This window comes from Poecilia reticulata, chromosome 7 (assembly GCF_904066995.2).
Source record: "Poecilia reticulata chromosome 7, P_reticulata-male-v2, whole genome shotgun sequence".
Taxonomy (NCBI): Eukaryota; Metazoa; Chordata; class Actinopteri; order Cyprinodontiformes; family Poeciliidae; genus Poecilia; species Poecilia reticulata.
In genome coordinates, this window is record NC_088836.1 from 11,626,644 (window position 1) to 11,647,062 (window position 20,419).

Sequence of the window (20,419 nt, forward strand, 5' to 3'; positions counted from 1 at the left end):
ACAAAATAAGGCTGTATTTCCCTCAGCCCACTGGCTGCAGTGTTGACACCTTGAGATGCCACGAGACCTAAATTTTGAACATTATGGCATGGAGTGCATCCCACTTTCCCATGTCTGGCATATAACCATTAATTTTAGCTTTTAAACTGTGTGGCGATACTAGACGGAAACTCAGATTTGGTGAACTTTTAGTTTTAATAGGTTGCACAACAACGCCACCCTGGGAATTTCACCCAGAGAATATTTTCTTTTGGTATAAGGCACACAGGTTCAGTTATGCATGAATTTAGCACATCTGAGACAGTTTCAAATTTATAAAACAACCATTTATTAAGCTCTTTTTAAAACCAGTTTCTTTTTTAAGAATGGGACACAAAGGAAAACAAAGAAAATCAAAGTAAGTGCAGTAGCTGAAGTTACCGGCCAGAGGGGGCGCTATAGGGACGGAATCCACCAAACACAGCAAACAAACAAAAAAAAACCCTTTGACACACCAGACGCAGTGAGACAACCCAAACTCAAGAATCACAACACGCAGAAGGGGAAGACACCGTCACCACACCAACACCGCCACCGGACCTCAGCAACTGCAAAACAACAAAAGAAAAACAGTTAACCAAGATAACAATCTTAAACCTAATTAGAAAAAAACAATATCAGCCCAACTAAATAAAAGACAAAAAGGGCCGTAAGCAAAATAAGTAAAGGAATAGGAATTAACAATAGCCAGTGCAAGTTAAAACATCAAGACCATGCGTGGCCCGCTTGTCATGCCACAACAGGAGGTGAAATGGGTGCGCCGATGCCACACCCCCAAACACCGCTTCGATGGAGGCGGATAATACCGCCGCAGTCCAACTTTAAAAACGACTGAGATGGAAGTCCGGGAAAACGAACGCAGACAGAGCAAAGCAGAGTAGATCGGAGCAGAACAGAGCAGCAATGGTCCAACTGTGGGGGGACCTAGGAAAAATTAATTAGCCACCATTTTAAATAAAACTAACAAACTATTGCTTAGATGAGCGTTAGTTTCCTACCTGCCAATCCAAACACGCACACACACACTCGCAGAAGGAGGAAGAGAAGGAGCGCAGCGGCGCTTTACCTATAATCACAATTCAATTTAGATTTTCTGGCCAAGATCAGCTGAAGTGCAGGGAGAGAGAACACCTACCACCAGGATCTTAGTGTAGCACGCACCAGCCAGCCAGAGATTTTGTTACTTTCCGCTGCCAGAGTCCACAGGATGCAAGCCACACAGTGGAAGAGCAAAGACGACACATCCTGAATGAACGCCGCAGCTCCTTATATACCACGCCCACCTTAACAACCGGAACTTCTCACCCGACAACCACCTGTGTGGAATTAGGTGCATTTCTATACCACTACAACTGGTTATATTGATCCTGTGTCCAGAAAGAGGAATAATCAGTAATTCAGAATCATGACCTGATTCTGAATTACACCGCTGTAATTCAGAAACTACAGTGGCTGTGATGCACCAAGGCAAAGGTAAACAATGGAACCTACCTTACCCTTGATCTTCAGAACCTGTTTGTTCTGAAGATCCTTCAGCTTCCATTTCCTCTCCCTAACATGGCGCCTCCTCACACCGACTCATACTGATAGGAGGAACCACAGAGCTCTGTTAAGTTAAAGCTCATCTTCTGAAGTTGGGATATTTTTCCTCAAACAGGTTCAAGAAGTATCACCTCAAACCAGATGTTGCACTGGATTTTATCTCACTGTCATTTGTGAATGTTAGCTTCTCATTTTCAACAGTGGAGCTCTAAAGGTTGAAAAAGGTTATCATTAAGTCTCATCAACATCAACATTTCCACTAAATAAAAGGGAAAAAAATTGTTTGATAAAGGAAAAGACTCAAACTCTGAGCCCGACAGCATCAAACTATTTTTTTATATTAGACAATTAATTTAATTTCACATAATTATCACGGTAGAAGCCATTTGTTTGTTAAATACATAATGAAACATATTTACCGTGTTTGATGTTTGTTGTAAATGATGTATACTCACACAGAACGAGGTGATTAGTCCAAGTTTGTCGTTTATTGAACGCTCAGAAACTACAGTGGCTGTGATGCACCAAGGCAAAGGTAAAACAACCTGAACAGGTGATCAACTCTAAACCACTTGCACCGTTTTATTCTTTGTCTCTGTCATTTAAGCACACCCGTTGCCATGGCAACCTCATGCCATGGCAACGGCAGTCTTGGTATTAATTTTGGGATTATTAATAAGCGCTATTATGAACACAGCGGTGGTTGATTAGTTAATTTTAAGCTCCTGTTTTGCTAGTTATTTTGCTAATGGAACCAAATCGAACATTAATTTGAACACGTTTTATTGATTTTTTTATTGTTGTTTTTAATAAAGTTACGGACATTTTGATAAGCCAATCAGAGGAGGACGTGCGGGTATCAGCCTCCTGGCGGCGTTCAGTTTGTCACCTAACGCCGAGATCGACTCAAAACCTTCCACGATCGACGTATTGCGCCGCTGCTCTAGTAAAACACGAACAGTTCAGAAACAACATGAAGTGGGAAAAAAAATTATTTATTAACTGATTTAGTTGTGATTAGTGGGTGCACTCACGGCCGCATAGTGAACCCACTGATTTTTTTTTTACAGCAGACAGGCGCTCCCATCTTTTGCAGGTACTTACCCCGCTAAATCTTTTAGGGGTACGCAGTACCTACCTACCCCATTACTTTCACCCCTTCATGCATGTCTGCCCTCAAGGACCTGCAGAGCCACAGCAGCAGCATTGGCAACTCCTTCCCCCACCCCGCAAAGCGCCAATTTCCTACCTTACGCCTCATGCGGGAAGGTGTAAGTTTTTGGGGGTGTTTTTAAAGACAAAGCCTATATAAAAAGCATATTTGTTACCTTTTGTCCTCCGATTATTAGTTTTTAAATAAGTCTGAATATGCATGCTGCACGAACAAAAGCAGGTCTGTTCGTGAAGATAAACATGAATATATGAGAAGTGACGTAAGTGATCGCATTTTTTTTATTTTCAGTTGGCCTGTCATGAATGGTTGATTTGTATGACTGACCAATGGAGATAGGAAAAAAGAAAAGAAAGTTTTGGCCACTCTGAGGTTTAAAAAAAAAAAAAGGTTCCCATCCAGGGCGGGCATGGCTGACTCTGTGGGGGGCAAGGCCCCCCAATGCCAGCCCATGCCGCCGGGCCCGGGGCGACCGCAGGAGGGGCAACTCCTCCGCCCCCATCCCGCAGCGCAGGGCGCCAATGGCAGCCCATGTCGCCGGGCCCGGCGCGACTGCAGGAGGGGCAACTCCTCCGCCCCCCATCCCGCAGGGCGCCAATGGCAGCCCATGTCGCCGGGCGTGGCGCGACTGCAGGAGGGGCAACTCCTCCGCCCCCATCCTGCAGAGCGCCACTTCTTTGTCGTCTTGCTTGGGAACACTGAAAGACAGGAAGGAGAAACTCCTGAGAACCTGTCTAACTGGTTCGTTCTGCAAGACGAAAAGAAGTTTAGTGACCAAATGATGGTAGAATACCTACATTCAAGGACTCTGGTTCAGTCCTTCATTGACGTCAATCTGTGACGTGTGATTCGGGCTTTGAATATGCTTCCTGAGGATCACGTCATCAATGACGAGCTGAGTTGAATGTTGCTCCTGTTCCTTTTTAATCTTGTTGTGTACAACTTGTCAAAGTGAAACATCTCAAATAAAATGAACTTTTACCAGCTTTTTTTAGCTGATGATGAACTCGCTCCCTTACAGAGAGAGAACGTTTATATCTGATGAATTTTCAGGTTTACAGAAATTGACACGAAAAAGACCAAATTATTACAGGGACCAACATTCATACACAGTCTAAAAATACTGTGAGGTAAATGTGAATATCTATATCCTCATATCTACATTATATATCTATATCACATGTCATGTTACTATTAAAGCTTAGTCACATGACACAGATTCCCTCAGTAAAAGCAATAACCTGATAATGACCTGCCTCTGATTGTTCTCATTTACATACAGGCAGGGGTGAAAGTAGTTTTAAAATCTTGGGGGTACGATAACCAAAAATAAATAAAATAAATAATCATATATAGCTTTGGAGCTTCTGTGCTTATTAACGTTTTGCAAAGCGATAAAAGCTGAGTAGCTCTTGAATTGCTACAAAATAAGGCTGTATTTCCCTCAGCCCACTGGCTGCAATGTTGACACCTTGAGATGCCACGAGACCTAAATTTTGAACATTATGGCATGGAGTGCATCCCACTTTCCCATGTCTGGCATATAACCATTAATTTTAGCTTTTAAACTGGTTATATTGATCCTGTGTCCAGAAAGAGGAATAATCAGTAATTCAGAATCATGACCTGATTCTGAATTACACCGCTGTAATTCAGAAACTACAGTGGCTGTGATGCACCAAGGCAAAGGTAAACAATGGAACCTACCTTACCCTTGATCTTCAGAACCTGTTTGTTCTGAAGATCCTTCAGCTTCCATTTCCTCTCCCTAACATGGCGCCTCCTCACACCGACTCATACTGATAGGAGGAACCACAGAGCTCTGTTAAGTTAAAGCTCATCTTCTGAAGTTGGGATATTTTTCCTCAAACAGGTTCAAGAAGTATCACCTCAAACCAGATGTTGCACTGGATTTTATCTCACTGTCATTTGTGAATGTTAGCTTCTCATTTTCAACAGTGGAGCTCTAAAGGTTGAAAAAGGTTATCATTAAGTCTCATCAACATCAACATTTCCACTAAATAAAAGGGAAAAAAATTGTTTGATAAAGGAAAAGACTCAAACTCTGAGCCCGACAGCATCAAACTATTTTTTTATATTAGACAATTAATTTAATTTCACATAATTATCACGGTAGAAGCCATTTGTTTGTTAAATACATAATGAAACATATTTACCGTGTTTGATGTTTGTTGTAAATGATGTATACTCACACAGAACGAGGTAATTATTCCAAGTTTGTCGTTTATTGAACGCTCAGAAACTACAGTGGCTGTGATGCACCAAGGCAAAGGTAAAACAACCTGAACAGGTGATCAACTCTAAACCACTTGCACCGTTTTATTCTTTGTCTCTGTCATTTAAGCACACCCGTTGCCATGGCAACCTCATGCCATGGCAACGGCAGTCTTGGTATTAATTTTGGGATTATTAATAAGCGCTATTATGAACACAGCGGTGGTTGATTAGTTAATTTTAAGCTCCTGTTTTGCTAGTTATTTTGCTAATGGAACCAAATCGAACATTAATTTGAACACGTTTTATTGATTTTTTTATTGTTGTTTTTTAATAAAGTTACGGACATTTTGATAAGCCAATCAGAGGAGGACGTGCGGGTATCAGCCTCCTGGCGGCGTTCAGTTTGTCACCTAACGCCGAGATCGACTCAAAACCTTCCACGATCGACGTATTGCGCCGCTGCTCTAGTAAAACACGAACAGTTCAGAAACAACATGAAGTGGAAAAAAAATTATTTATTAACTGATTTAGTTGTGATTAGTGGGTGCACTCACGGCCGCATAGTGAACCCACTGATTTTTTTTTACAGCAGACAGGCGCTCCCATCTTTTGCAGGTACTACTTACCCGCTAAATCTTTTAGGGTACGCAGTACCCTACCGTACCCTTACTTTCACCCCTTCATGCATGTCTGCCCTCAAGGACCTGCAGAGCCACAGCAGCAGCATTGGCAACTCCTCCCCCACCCGTAAAGCGCCAATTTCCTACCTTACGCCTCATGCGGGAAGGTGCAAGTTTTTGGGGGTGTTTTTAAAGACAAAGTCATTTAAAAAAGGAAAAAGCATATATGTTACCTTTTGTCCTCCGATTATTAGTTTTTAAATAAGTCTGAATATGCATGCTGCACGAACAAAAGCAGGTCTGTTCGTGAAGATAAACATGAATATATGAGTAAGTGACGTAAGTGATCGCATTTTTTTATTTTCAGTTGGCCTGTCATGATTGGTTGATTTGTATGACTGACCAATGGAGATAGGAAAAAAGAAAAGAAAGTTTTGGCCACTCTGAGGTTTAAAAAAAAAAAAGGTTCCCATCCAGGGCGGGCATGGCTGACTCTGTGGGGGGGCAAGGCCCTCCCAATGCCAGCCCATGCCGCCGGGCCCGGGGCGACCGCAGGAGGGGCAACTCCTCCGCCCCCCATCCGCAGCGCAGGGCGCCAATGGCGCCCATGTCGCCGGGCGGCGCGCGACTGCAGGAGGGGCAACTCCTCCGCCCCCCATCCTGCAGAGCGCCAGTTCTTTGTCGTCTTGCTTGGGAACACTGAAAGACAGGAAGGAGAAACTCCTGAGAACCTGTCTAACTGGTTCGTTCTGCAAGACGAAAAGAAATTTAGTGACCAAATGATGGTAGAATACCTACATTCAAGGACTCTGGTTCAGTCCTTCATTGACGTCAATCTGTGACGTGTGATTCGGGCTTTGAATATGCTTCCTGAGGATCACGTCATCAATGACGAGCTGAGTTGAATGTTGCTCCTGTTCCTTTTTAATCTTGTTGTGTCAACTTGTCAAAGTGAAACATCTCAAATAAAATGACTTTTACCAGCTTTTTTAGCTGATGATGACTCGCTCCCTTACAGAGAGAGACGTTTATTCTGATGAATTTTCAGGTTACAGAAATTGACCGAAAAGACCAAATTTTACAGGGACCAACATTCATACACAGTCTAAAAATACTGTGAGGTAAATGTGAATATCTATATCCTCATATCTACATTTATATCTATATCACATGTCATGTTACTATTAAAGCTTAGTCACATGACCAGATTTCCCTCAGTAAAAGCAATAACCTGATAATGACCTGCCTGATTGTTCATTTACATACAGGCAGGGGTGAAAGTAGTTTTAAAATCTTGGGGGTACGATAACCAAAAAATAAATAAAATAAATAATCATATATAGCTTTGGAGCTTCTGTGCTTATTAACGTTTTTGCAAAGCGATAAAGCTGAGTAGCTCTTGATTGCTACAAAATAAGGCTGTATTTCCCTCAGCCCACTGGCTGCAGTGTTGACACCTTGAGAAGCCACGAGACCTAAATTTTGAACATTATGGCATGGAGTGCATCCCACTTTCCATGTCTGGCATATAACCATTAATTTTAGCTTTTAAACTGGTTATATTGATCCTGTGTCCAGAAAGAGGAATAATCAGTAATTCAGAATCATGACCTGATTCTGAATTACACCGCTGTAATTCAGAAACTACAGTGGCTGTGATGCACCAAGGCAAGGTAAACAATGGAACCTACCTTACCCTTGATCTTCAGAACCTGTTTGTTCTGAAGATCCTTCAGCTTCCATTTCCTCTCCCTAACATGGCGCCTCCTCACACCGACTCATACTGATAGGAGGAACCACAGAGCTCTGTTAAGTTAAAGCTCATCTTCTGAAGTTGGGATATTTTTCCTCAAACAGGTTCAAGAAGTATCACCTCAAACCAGATGTTGCACTGGATTTTATCTCACTGTCATTTGTGAATGTTAGCCTCTCATTTTCAACAGTGGAGCTCTAAAGGTTGAAAAGGTTATCATTAAGTCTCATCAACATCAACATTTCCANTAAATAAGAGGAGAAAAAATTGTTTGATAAAGGAAAAGACTCAAACTCTGAGCCCGACAGCATCAAACTATTTTTTTATATTAGACAATTAATTTAATTTCACATAATTATCACGGTAGAAGCCATTTGTTTGTTAAATACATAATGAAACATATTTACCGTGTTTGATGTTTGTTGTAAATGATGTATACTCACACAGAACGAGGTGATTAGTCCAAGTTTGTCGTTTATTGAACGCTCAGAAACTACAGTGGCTGTGATGCACCAAGGCAAAGGTAAAACAACCTGAACAGGTGATCAACTCTAAACCACTTGCACCGTTTTATTCTTTGTCTCTGTCATTTAAGCACACCCGTTGCCATGGCAACCTCATGCCATGGCAACGGCAGTCTTGGTATTAATTTTGGGATTATTAATAAGCGCTATTATGAACACAGCGGTGGTTGATTAGTTAATTTTAAGCTCCTGTTTTGCTAGTTATTTTGCTAATGGAACCAAATCGAACATTAATTTGAACACGTTTTATTGATTTTTTATTGTTGTTTTTTAATAAAGTTACGGACATTTTGATAAGCCAATCAGAGGAGGACGTGCGGGTATCAGCCTCCTGGCGGCGTTCAGTTTGTCACCTAACGCCGAGATCGACTCAAAACCTTCCACGATCGACGTATTGCGCCGCTGCTCTAGTAAAACACGAACAGTTCAGAAACAACATGAAGTGGAAAAAAAAATTATTTATTAACTGATTTAGTTGTGATTAGTGGGTGATCTCACGGCCGCATAGTGAACCCACTGATTTTTTTTTTACAGCAGACAGGCGCTCCCATCTTTTGCAGGTACTAAATCTTTTAGGGGTACGCAGTACCCTACCGTACCCCATTACTTTCACCCCTTCATGCATGTCTGCCCTCAAGGACCTGCAGAGCCACAGCAGCAGCATTGGCAACTCCTTCTCCCCCACCCCGCAAAGCGCCAATTTCCTACCTTACGCCTCATGCGGGAAGGTGTAAGTTTTTGGGGGTGTTTTTAAAGACAAAGCCTATATAAAAAAAGCATATTTGTTACCTTTTGTCCTCCGATTATTAGTTTTTAAATAAGTCTGAATATGCATGCTGCACGAACAAAAGCAGGTCTGTTCGTGAAGATAAACATGAATATATGAGAAGTGACGTAAGTGATCGCATTTTTTTTATTTTCAGTTGGCCTGTCATGAATGGTTGATTTGTATGACTGACCAATGGAGATAGGAAAAAAGAAAAGAAAGTTTTGGCCACTCTGAGGTTTAAAAAAAAAAAAGGTTCCCATCCAGGGCGGGCATGGCTGACTCTGTGGGGGGCAAGGCCCCCCAATGCCAGCCCATGCCGCCGGGCCCGGGGCGACCGCAGGAGGGGCAACTCCTCCGCCCCCATCCCGCAGCGCAGGGCGCCAATGGCAGCCCATGTCGCCGGGCCCGGCGCGACTGCAGGAGGGGCAACTCCTCCGCCCCCATCCCGCAGGGCGCCAATGGCAGCCCATGTCGCCGGGCGTGGCGCGACTGCAGGAGGGGCAACTCCGCCCCCATCCTGCAGAGCGCCACTTCTTTGTCGTCTTGCTTGGGAACACTGAAAGACAGGAAGGAGAAACTCCTGAGAACCTGTCTAACTGGTTCGTTCTGCAAGACGAAAAGAAGTTTAGTGACCAAATGATGGTAGAATACCTACATTCAAGGACTCTGGTTCAGTCCTTCATTGACGTCAATCTGTGACGTGTGATTCGGGCTTTGAATATGCTTCCTGAGGATCACGTCATCAATGACGAGCTGAGTTGAATGTTGCTCCTGTTCCTTTTTAATCTTGTTGTGTACAACTTGTCAAAGTGAAACATCTCAAATAAAATGAACTTTTACCAGCTTTTTTTAGCTGATGATGAACTCGCTCCCTTACAGAGAGAGAACGTTTATATCTGATGAATTTTCAGGTTTACAGAAATTGACACGAAAAAGACCAAATTATTACAGGGACCAACATTCATACACAGTCTAAAAATACTGTGAGGTAAATGTGAATATCTATATCCTCATATCTACATTATATATCTATATCACATGTCATGTTACTATTAAAGCTTAGTCACATGACACAGATTGCCCTCAGTAAAAGCAATAACCTGATAATGACCTGCCTCTGATTGTTCTCATTTACATACAGGCAGGGGTGAAAGTAGTTTTAAAATCTTGGGGGTACGATAACCAAAAATAAATAAAATAAATAATCATATATAGCTTTGGAGCTTCTGTGCTTATTAACGTTTTTGCAAAGCGATAAAAGCTGAGTAGCTCTTGAATTGCTACAAAATAAGGCTGTATTTCCCTCAGCCCACTGGCTGCAGTGTTGACACCTTGAGATGCCACGAGACCTAAATTTTGAACATTATGGCATGGAGTGCATCCCACTTTCCCATGTCTGGCATATAACCATTAATTTTAGCTTTTAAACTGGTTATATTGATCCTGTGTCCAGAAAGAGGAATAATCAGTAATTCAGAATCATGACCTGATTCTGAATTACACCGCTGTAATTCAGAAACTACAGTGGCTGTGATGCACCAAGGCAAAGGTAAACAATGGAACCTACCTTACCCTTGATCTTCAGAACCTGTTTGTTCTGAAGATCCTTCAGCTTCCATTTCCTCTCCCTAACATGGCGCCTCCTCACACCGACTCATACTGATAGGAGGAACCACAGAGCTCTGTTAAGTTAAAGCTCATCTTCTGAAGTTGGGATATTTTTCCTCAAACAGGTTCAAGAAGTATCACCTCAAACCAGATGTTGCACTGGATTTTATCTCACTGTCATTTGTGAATGTTAGCTTCTCATTTTCAACAGTGGAGCTCTAAAGGTTGAAAAAGGTTATCATTAAGTCTCATCAACATCAACATTTCCACTAAATAAAAGGGAAAAAAATTGTTTGATAAAGGAAAAGACTCAAACTCTGAGCCCGACAGCATCAAACTATTTTTTATATTAGACAATTAATTTAATTTCACATAATTATCACGGTAGAAGCCATTTGTTTGTTAAATACATAATGAAACATATTTACCGTGTTTGATGTTTGTTGTAAATGATGTATACTCACACAGAACGAGGTGATTAGTCCAAGTTTGTCGTTTATTGAACGCTCAGAAACTACAGTGGCTGTGATGCACCAAGGCAAAGGTAAAACAACCTGAACAGGTGATCAACTCTAAACCACTTGCACCGTTTTATTCTTTGTCTCTGTCATTTAAGCACACCCGTTGCCATGGCAACCTCATGCCATGGCAACGGCAGTCTTGGTATTAATTTTGGGATTATTAATAAGCGCTATTATGAACACAGCGGTGGTTGATTAGTTAATTTTAAGCTCCTGTTTTGCTAGTTATTTTGCTAATGGAACCAAATCGAACATTAATTTGAACACGTTTTATTGATTTTTATTGTTGTTTTTTAATAAAGTTACGGACATTTTGATAAGCCAATCAGAGGAGGACGTGCGGGTATCAGCCTCCTGGCGGCGTTCAGTTTGTCACCTAACGCCGAGATCGACTCAAAACCTTCCACGATCGACGTATTGCGCCGCTGCTCTAGTAAAACACGAACAGTTCAGAAACAACATGAAGTGGAAAAAAAATTATTTATTAACTGATTTAGTTGTGATTAGTGGGTGCACTCACGGCCGCATAGTGAACCCACTGATTTTTTTTTACAGCAGACAGGCGCTCCCATCTTTTGCAGGTACTACTTACCCCGCTAAATCTTTTAGGGGTACGCAGTACCCTACCGTACCCCATTACTTTCACCCCTTCATGCATGTCTGCCCTCAAGGACCTGCAGAGCCACAGCAGCAGCATTGGCAACTCTTCTCCCCACCCCGCAAAGCGCCAATTTCCTACCTTACGCCTCATGCGGGAAGGTGTAAGTTTTTGGGGTGTTTGTAAAGACAAAGCCTATATAAAAAAGCATATTTGTTACCTTTTGTCCTCCGATTATTAGTTTTTAAATAAGTCTGAATATGCATGCTGCACGAACAAAAGCAGGTCTGTTCGTGAAGATAAACATGAATATATGAGAAGTGACGTAAGTGATCGCATTTTTTTTATTTTCAGTTGGCCTGTCATGAATGGTTGATTTGTATGACTGACAATGAGATAGGAAAAAGAAAAGAAGTTTTGGCCACTCTGGAGGTTTAAAAAAAAAAAGGTTCCCATCCAGGGCGGGCATGGCTGACTCTGTGGGGGGGCAAGCCCCCCAATGCCAGCCCATGCCGCCGGGCCCGGGCGACGCAGGAGGGGCAACTCCTCCGCCCCCCATCCCGCAGCGCAGGCGCCAATGGCAGCCATGTCGCCGGGCCCGGCGCGACTGCAGGAGGGGCAACTCCTCCGCCCCCCATCCCGCAGGGCGCCAATGGCAGCCATGTCGCCGGGCGTGGCGCGACTGCAGGAGGGGCAACTCCTCCCCCCCATCCTGCAGAGCGCCACTTCTTTGTCGTCTGCTTGGGACACTGAAAGACAGGAAGGAAAACTCCTGAGAACCTGTCTAACTGGTTCGTTCTGCAGACGAAAAGAAGTTTAGTGACCAAATGATGGTAGAACCTACATTCAAGGACTCTGGTTCAGTCCTTCATTGACGTCAATCTGTGACGTGTGATTCGGGCTTTGAATATGCTTCCTGAGGATCACGTCATCAATGACGAGCTGAGTTGAATGTTGCTCCTGTTCCTTTTTAATCTTGTTGTGTACAACTTGTCAAAGTGAAACATCTCAAATAAAATGAACTTTTACCAGCTTTTTTTAGCTGATGATGAACTCGCTCCCTTACAGAGAGAGAACGTTTATATCTGATGAATTTTCAGGTTTACAGAAATTGACACGAAAAAGACCAAATTATTACAGGGACCAACATTCATACACAGTCTAAAAATACTGTGAGGTAAATGTGAATATCTATATCCTCATATCTACATTATATATCTATATCACATGTCATGTTACTATTAAAGCTTAGTCACATGACACAGATTGCCCTCAGTAAAAGCAATAACCTGATAATGACCTGCCTCTGATTGTTCTCATTTACATACAGGCAGGGGTGAAAGTAGTTTTAAAATCTTGGGGTACGATAACCAAAAAATAAATAAAATAAATATCATATATAGCTTTGGAGCTTCTGTGCTTATTACGTTTTTGCAAAGCGATAAAACTGAGTAGCTCTTGAATTGCTACAAAATAAGGCTGTATTTCCCTCAGCCCACTGGCTGCAGTGTTGACACCTTGAGAAGCCACGAGACCTAAATTTTGAACATTATGGCATGGAGTGCATCCCACTTTCCCATGTCTGGCATTAACCATTAATTTAGCTTTTAAACTGGTTATATTGATCCTGTGTCCAGAAAGAGGAATAATCAGTAATTCAGAATCATGACCTGATTCTGAATTACACCGCTGTAATTCAGAACTACAGTGGGCTGTGATGCACCAAGGCAAAGGTAAACAATGGACTACCTTACCCTTGATCTTCAGAACCTGTTTGTTCTGAAGATCCTTCAGCTTCCATTTCCTCTCCCTAACATGGCGCTCTCACACCGATCATACTGATAGGAGACCACAGAGCTCTGTAAGTTAAAGCTCATCTTCTGAAGTTGGATATTTTTCCTCCAACAGGTTCAAGAAGTATCACCTCAACCAGATGTTGCACTGGATTTTATCTCACTGTCATTTGTGAATGTTAGCTTCTCATTTTCAACAGTGGGACTCTAAAGGTTGAAAAGGTTATCATTAAGTCTCATCAACATCAACATTCCACTAAATAAAGGGAAAAAATTGTTTGATAAAGGAAAGACTCAACCTTGAGCCGACAGCATCAAACTATTTTTTTATATAGACATTATTTATTTCACATAATTATAACGGTAGAAGCCATTTGTTTGTTAAATACATAATGAAACATATTTACCGTGTTTGATGTTTGTTGTAATGATGTATACTCACACAGAACGAGGTGATTAGTCCAAGTTTGTCGTTTATTGAACGCTCAGAAACTACAGTGGCTGTGATGCCCAAGGCAAAGGTAAACAACCTGACAGGTGATCAACTCTAAACCACTTGCACCGTTTTATTCTTTGTCTCTGACATTTAAGCACACCCGTTGCCATGGCAACCTCATGCCATGGCAACGGCAGTCTTGGTATTAATTTTGGGATTATTATAAGCCTATTATGAACACAGCGGTGGTTGATTAGTTAATTTTAAGCTCCTGTTTTGCTAGTTATTTTGCTAATGGAACCAAATCGAACATTATTTGAACACGTTTTATTGATTTTTTATTGTTTTTTTTAATAAAGTTACGGACATTTGATAAGCCAATCAGAGGAGGACGTCGGGTATCAGCCTCCTGGCGGCGTTCAGTTGTCACCTAACGCCGAGATCGACTCAAACCTTCCACGATCGACGTATTGCACCGTGCTCTAGTAAAACACGAAACAGTTCAGAAACAACATGAAGTGGGAAAAAATTATTTATTAACTGATTTAGTTGTGATTAGTGGGTGCACTCACGGCCGCATAGTGAACCCACTGATTTTTTTTTACAGCAGACAGGCGCTCCCATCTTTTGCAGGTACTAAATCTTTTAGGGGTACGCAGTACCCTACCGTACCCCATTACTTTCACCCCTTCATGCATGTCTGCCCTCAAGGACCTGCAGAGCCACAGCAGCAGCATTGGCAACTCCTTCTCCCCCACCCCGCAAAGCGCCAATTTCCTACCTTACGCCTCATGCGGGAAGGTGTAAGTTTTGGGGGTTTTTAAAGACAAAGCCTATATAAAAAAGCATATTTGTTACCTTTTGTCCTCCGATTATTAGTTTTTAAATAAGTCTGAATATGCATGCTGCACGAACAAAAGCAGGTCTGTTCGTGAAGATAAACATGAATATATGAGAAGTGACGTAAGTGATCGCATTTTTTTTATTTTCAGTTGGCCTGTCATGAATGGTTGATTTGTATGACTGACCAATGGAGATAGGAAAAAGAAAAGAAAGTTTTGGCCACTCTGAGGTTTAAAAAAAAAAAAGGTTCCCATCCAGGGCGGGCATGGCTGACTCTGTGGGGGGCAAGGCCCCCCAATGCCAGCCCATGCCGCCGGGCCCGGGGCGACCGCAGGAGGGGCAACTCCTCCGCCCCCCATCCCGCAGCGCAGGGCGCCAATGGCAGCCCATGTCGCCGGGCCCGGCGCGACTGCAGGAGGGGCAACTCCTCCGCCCCCCATCCCCAGGGCGCCAATGGCAGCCCATGTCGCCGGGCGTGGCGCGACTGCAGGAGGGGCAACTCCTCCGCCCCCCATCCTGCAGAGCGCCACTTCTTTGTCGTCTTGCTTGGGAACACTGAAAGACAGGAAGGAGAAACTCCTGAGAACCTGTCTAACTGGTTCGTTCTGCAAGACGAAAAGAAGTTTAGTGACCAAATGATGGTAGAATACCTACATTCAAGGACTCTGGTTCAGTCCTTCATTGACGTCAATCTGTGACGTGTGATTCGGGCTTTGAATATGCTTCCTGAGGATGACGTCATCAATGACGAGCTGAGTTGAATGTTGCTCCTGTTCCTTTTAATCTTGTTGTGTACAACTTGTCAAAGTGAAACATCTCAAATAAAATGAACTTTTACCAGCTTTTTTTAGCTGATGATGAACTCGCTCCTTACAGAGAGAGAACGTTTATATCTGATGAATTTTCAGGTTTACAGAAATTGACACGAAAAAGACCAAATTATTACAGGGACCAACATTCATACACAGTCTAAAAATACTGTGAGGTAAATGTGAATATCTATATCCTCATATCTACATTATATCTATATCACATGTCATGTTACTATTAAAGCTTAGTCACATGACACAGATTGCCCTCAGTAAAAGCAATAACCTGATAATGACCTGCCTCTGATTGTTCTCATTTACATACAGGCAGGGTGAAAGTAGTTTTAAAATCTTGGGGTACGATAACAAAAAAAATGAATAAAATAAATAATCATATATAGCTTTGGAGCTTCTGTGCTTATTAACGTTTTTGCAAAGCGATAAAAGCTGAGTAGCTCTTGAATTGCTACAAAATAAGGCTGTATTTCCCTCAGCCCACTGGCTGCAGTGTTGACACCTTGAGATGCCACGAGACCTAAATTTTGAACATTATGGCATGGAGTGATCCCACTTTCCCATGTCTGGCATATAACCATTAATTTTAGCTTTTAAACTGGTATATTGATCCTGTGTCCAGAAAGAGGAATAATCAGTAATTCAGAATCATGACCTGATTCTGAATTACACCGCTGTAATTCAGAAACTACAGTGGCTGTGATGCACCAAGGCAAAGGTAAACAATGGAACCTACCTTACCCTTGATCTTCAGAACCTGTTTGTTCTGAAGATCCTTCAGCTTCCATTTCCTCTCCCTAACATGGCGCCTCCTCACACCGACTCATACTGATAGGAGGAACCACAGAGCTCTGTTAAGTTAAAGCTCATCTTCTGAAGTTGGGATATTTTTCCTCAAACAGGTTCAAGAAGTATCACCTCAAACCAGATGTTGCACTGGATTTTATCTCACTGTCATTTGAATGTTAGTGCATGATGGGCTTTAACCTTCTGACCCACATGCAAATCAACAAGTCCGAAATAAAGGAAAGGAGTTTTATTTCCTTGCAATAACAGAAAAGAGTTCTCCTTATCCTTCCAGGAGCGATTGAGTGGTGCGGAGGGAGCAGCGGGCAGGCAGACTTGCAGGTGATCCACACGAGAGGAGACAGCAATGGAACAGATCCCGTAGGTGAATCCAGAAACTGATCTAGAAACGGAAACACAAGGACTTTAAACCACTGGAAAAATATCAGAGACAGATCAAAAACAAGTACTATGGACTACAGGAGAGGGCTGAGAGACTACCGGTGCACGTTAATCATCCAGCACTGAGTGAAGGTTCTGCTGCTCCTTTATCCCCACCACGGATGGGGCTGATGAGGTCCACCTGTGTAGGCTGCCCAGGTTCCTCACCAAGATCGTCGCTGGAAAGATGCATCACTCACACTCACACACACACACACACACACACGGGAACCCTGACAGTTAGCCTCTCATTTTCAACAGTGGAGCTCTAAAGGTTGAAAAAGGTTATCATTAAGTCTCATCAACATCAACATTTCCACTAAATAAAAGGGAAAAAAATTGTTTGATAAAGGAAAATACTCAAACTCTGAGCCCGACAGCATCAAACTATTTTTTATATTAGACAGTTGATTTAATTTAACATAATTATCACGGTACAAGCCATTTGTTTGTTAAATACTTTATGAAACATATTTACCGTGTTGATGTTTGTAAATGACGTATACTCACACAGAACGAGGTAATTAGTCCAAGTTTGTCGTTTATTGAACGCTCAGAAACTACAGTGGCTGTGATGCACCAAGGCAAAGGTAAAACAACCTGAACAGGTGATCAACTCTAACCCTCTCGCACCGTATTATTCTCCGTCTCTGTCATTTAAGCACACCGTTGCCATGGCAACCTCATGCCATGGCAACGGCAGTCTTGGTATTAATTTTGAGATTATTAATAAGCGCTATTATGAACACAGCGGTGGTTGATTAGTTAATTTTAAGCTCCTGTTCTGCTAGTTATTTTGCTAATGGAACCGAATCGAACATTAATTTGAACACGTTTTATTGATTTTTTATTTGTTGTTTTTTAATAAAGTTTTGGACATTTTGATAAGCCAATCAGAGGAGGACGTGCGGATATCAGCCTCCTGGCGGCGTTCAGTTTGTCACCTAACGCCGAGATCCACTCAAAACCTTCCACGATCGACGTATTGCGCCGCTGCTCTAGTAAAACACGAACAGTTCAGAAACAACATGAAGTGGGAAAAAAAATTATTTATTAACTGATTTAGTTGTGATTAGTGGGTGCACTCACGGCCGCACAGTGAACCCACTGATTTTTTTTTCACAGCAGACAGCCTCTCCCATCTTTTGCAGGTACTAAATCTTTTAGGGGTACGCAGTACCCTACCGTACCCCATTACTTTCACCCCTTCATGCAGGTCTGCCCTCAAGGACGTGCAGAGCCAAAGCAGCAGCATTGGCAACTCCTTCTCCCCCACCCCGCAAAGCGCCAATTTCCTACCTTACGCCAATTTCCTACCTTACGCGTCATGCGGGAAGGTGTAAGTTTTTGGGGGTGTTTTTAAAGACAAAGCCTATATAAAAAAGCATATTTGTTACCTTTTGTCCTCCGATTATTAGTTTTTAAATAAGTCTGAATATGCATGCTGCACGAACAAAAGCAGGTCTGTTCGTGAAGATAAACATGAATATATGAGAAGTGACTTAAGTGATCGCATTTTTTTATTTTCAGTTGGCTTGTCATGATTGGTTGATTTGTATGACTTACCAATGGAGATAGGAAAAAAGAAAAGAAAGTTTTGGCCACTCTGAGGTTTAAAAAAAAAAAGGTTCCCATCCAGGGCGGGCATGGCTGACTCTGTGGGGGGGCAAGGCCCCCCAATGCCAGCCCATGCCGCCGGGCCCGGGGCGACCGCAGGAGGGGCAACTCCTCCGCCCCCCATCCCGCAGCGCAGGGCGCCAATGGCAGCCCATGTCGCCGGGCCCGGCGCGACTGCAGGAGGGGCAACTCCTCCGCCCCCCATCCCGCAGGGCGCCAATGGCAGCCCATGTCGCCGGGCGTGGCGCGACTGCAGGTGGGGCAACTCCTCCGCCCCCCATCCTGCAGAGCGCCACTTCTTTGTCGTCTTGCTTGGGAACACTGAAAGACAGGAAGGATAAACTCCTGAGAACCTGTCTAACTGGTTCGTTCTGCAAGACGAAAAGAAGTTTAGTGACCAAATGATGGTAGAATACCTACATTCAAGGACTCTGGTTCAGTCCTTCATTGACGTCAATCTGTGACGTGTGATTCGGGCTTTGAATATGCTTCCTGAGGATGACGTCATCAATGACGAGCTGAGTTGAATGTTGCTCCTGTTCCTTTTTAATCTTGTTGTGTACAACTTGTCAAAGTGAAACATCTCAAATAAAATGAACTTTTACCAGCTTTTTTTAGCTGATGATGAACTCGCTCCCTTACAGAGAGAGAACGTTTATATCTGATGAATTTTCAGGTTTACAGAAATTGACACGAAAAAGACCAAATTATTACAGGGACCAACATTCATACACAGTCTAAAAATACTGTGAGGTAAATGTGAATATCTATATCCTCATATCTACATTATATATCTATATCACATGTCATGTTACTATTAAAGCTTAGTCGCATGACACAGATTGCCCTCAGTAAAAGCAATAACCTGATAATGACCTGCCTCTGATTGTTCTCATTTACATACAGGCAGGGGTGAAAGTAGTTTTAAAATCTTGGGGGTACGATAACAAAAAAAATGAATAAAATAAATAATCATATATAGCTTTGGAGCTTCTGTGCTTATTAACGTTTTTGCAAAGCGATAAAAGCTGAGTAGCTCTTGAATTGCTACAAAATAAGGCTGTATTTCCCTCAGCCCACTGGCTGCAGTGTTGACACCTTGAGATGCCACGAGACCTAAATTTTGAACATTATGGCATGGAGTGCATCCCACTTTCCCATGTCCGGCATATAATCATTAATTTTAGCTTTTAAACTGGATATATTGATCCTGTGTTCCAGAAAGAGGAATAATCAGTAATTCAGAATCATAAACTGATTCTGAATTACACCGCTGTAATTCAGAAACTACAGTGGCTGTGATGCACCAAGGCAAAGGTAAACAATGGAACCTACCTTACCCTTGATGTAGGTTCCTAAATAATGAAGCCATAAGCTTGACGCTCTCCGTACTTCCCCTTCGGTCCACTTGATAACGAAAACGACAAAAACCAGACTGGGTCCTCTTGATAAAAGTTAACGGTTTACTTCAAAAATAAAAACGGTACAAATGTTACTTTTCCACAAAAAATAATAGAGTAAACTAAAGGTCTTAAGCGAGAGAAAAAAGTGATATAGAAAGAGAGAGAGAGAGAGAGAGGTCAAAAAACTGTGTGGCTCCACTCCAACTGCCTAACCAAGTCCCCCTAGCCACACCCTCAAATCCTTAACTCCAATTACCTATGCAAATTTACAAGAAGACCTTAGTAATCCAATATAACAGATTAGTATGAAATAGAGATACAATTTGTAATTATTTTCTCCAAATAAACAAGTTACCATAAGAAATATAAACATAATTTATACTAAAGATCTGAATGAACTAAAATTCAATTTAGGCTTCTACATTACCGGCCCCTAATTGTTATCAATATTCTTGAAACAATTACAAACAGTAGAGTTTACATAAACAAGAAAAGCCTAAATTACATTACATTTGCAGAGGAAATCAAGACCATTGTCTTTCACCTCATGGATGAGGCCTTGACCTTAGATCCTTTATCGGTCATCTTCTGATCCCTGCAGAAGACAGAGCTTTGTTATGGGACGACAAAGCTCATTAGTCTTAGTCTTTACTTTCACCTGCCTAACAAAGCCACTTCTGTCTGGAAATGTCTCCACAATTCTTCCAAGTGGCCATGAGTTCCTGGGAGAGGTGTCGTCCACAATCAGAACCACGTCTCCCACACAGAAGTTTCTTTTAGGTGAAGACCATAGCTGGCGTTCTTGGAACTGGGATAGATATTCCCTGCACCAGCGTTTCCAGAAGATATCTGCGAGGTACTGTACCTGTCTCCAACGGCGATTTGTGTACTGA

The 20,419-nt window shown here is 42.3% G+C and overlaps 1 long non-coding RNA gene across 1 annotated transcript; it reads right to left on the minus strand.

Annotated features, from left to right (window-relative positions):
• Positions 1 to 304: 304 nt before the first annotated feature.
• Positions 305 to 2,644, minus strand: LOC145552211 (uncharacterized). The gene is made up of 2 exons (XR_014088166.1): positions 1,038 to 2,644; positions 305 to 963 (listed from the first exon to the last, which is right to left on the minus strand). It is a non-coding gene; the product is annotated as an uncharacterized LOC145552211 (long non-coding RNA).
• Between the last annotated feature and the right edge of the window lie 17,775 nt (positions 2,645 to 20,419).